The sequence below is a fragment of the Gopherus evgoodei genome, unplaced genomic scaffold (genome assembly GCF_007399415.2).
Source record: "Gopherus evgoodei ecotype Sinaloan lineage unplaced genomic scaffold, rGopEvg1_v1.p scaffold_320_arrow_ctg1, whole genome shotgun sequence".
NCBI classification, from domain to species: Eukaryota; Metazoa; Chordata; order Testudines; family Testudinidae; genus Gopherus; species Gopherus evgoodei.
In genome coordinates, this window is record NW_022059984.1 from 7,385 (window position 1) to 8,905 (window position 1,521).

Here is a 1,521-nt window from a genome sequence, read left to right on the forward strand (position 1 = left end):
AGGGCCAAGCTTGTGAACATCAGGTGCAGCAGCAAGAATCCCAACTATCAGGGTAGCAAGTTCTAGAGCCCTATCCCATTGTGGCCATCCCTGCCAAAGACCTGGCTCTCGGAGGTGTGAGTCACCCAGCAGGAGGGGAAAGATTCACTCTTACACAGCTGGAGACAGGGGAGTTGAGCTCTGGGGCATTACCACAAGCATGGGTGGGTGGCAAGTTTGTAGAAATTTTGGTGGTGCCCAGAACCCGCCCCCAAACTCCACCCCCACCTGCCTAAGGCTCTGGGAGGGGGTTTGGGGGGGATTAGGGTGCAGGATTCAGGCTTTAGGATGGAGTTTGGGTGCTGGGTGCAGGCTCCAGCAGGGTTGTAGGAAGGGGTGAGAGGTGCAGGCTCTGGGGGTGGGAAGGAGTGCACCCTCTGGGAGGGAGCGTAGGGCTGAGGATGAGGGATTCATGATGCAGGAGGGGGCTCAGGACTGGGGCAGAGAATCAGGGTTCAGAGGGAGCTCAGGGTTGGGGGTGTTGGAGAGGCTGAGGGCAGCCTGCACTAGGACTCTGGGGCTGCAGTTCTGCCCAGAATCCCTCTACTCCAGCAGCAGGAGCAGGCAGGGGACAGGCACATGCTGCTTTTTGTCAGGCAGGGATGCACCACAACAGAGGGGAGGGTTGCCATGCAGGGGCCAGGGGAAGAGACCCAACTCCAAATATTGCTGGAGCAGGGCCCCCAGCCCTGAATGTTCCTGGAGCACGAGCACCACAAATGTATATAACCTGCCGCCTATGACCACAAGCCAACACAAGGTCCCACTGAGATTTGAACTCAGATTACAGGATTCAGAGTCCTGAGTGCTGCCCATTACACCATGGGAGCAGCTTGTGCTGCCTTCTCTGCACATCGGTGACCCTCATGGGGCTGCTTGTGTAAGGGGGCTCTTGGCCCTTTACTAAAACTTAGTGTGTGTGTGTGGGGGGGGGGTTGGTTGGCTAGTTCCCAGCACCAACAGAAGGGGGAAGGATCAATGGGAAATCAGGACCCTGAGACTGACAGTCCCCAGGGACAATGGGGAGAGGCCAAAGCTCCAAGTTAGCTGCACTGACAGGCCAGGCAGTGTAATAGAGGAGTCACCAGGCCAGGGGGTCCCATCCTCCATGTGAGCTGGAACTGCCTGGGTGAGAGTGGGGCAGAGCTAAGGAGAGAGCAGGAGCCCGAGAAGAGCCGGGGAGCAGAGCTGTGCAGGTGTAGTGCCAGAAACTGCTGCATGTAGGAATTTGCAACCTGTAGCAGTTACTGATACCTGAGGTTGTTCTTATTTGCTGACTTGTCCTAATTGGCTAAAACTTGACAGTGGTTTCTCTAGCAAAGGCCAGTCCCTGGCCCCTTGGTCCAGACATCCTCCTTCATATCAGGCTAGGGTGACCAGATGTCAAAGATGAAATATTGGGATGTGGGGGGCGGAGCAAAAAAAAAAAAGCCAGAGGGCCCCCCTGCCGCCAAGCGGAAGTGGCACAACCCCATCTCCAAC

At 56.5% G+C, this 1,521-nt stretch overlaps 1 non-coding gene across 1 annotated transcript; it reads right to left on the minus strand.

Annotated features, from left to right (window-relative positions):
• Positions 1 to 797: 797 nt before the first annotated feature.
• Positions 798 to 869, minus strand: TRNAQ-CUG. Its single transcript has one exon. It is a non-coding gene; the product is annotated as a tRNA-Gln (tRNA).
• Between the last annotated feature and the right edge of the window lie 652 nt (positions 870 to 1,521).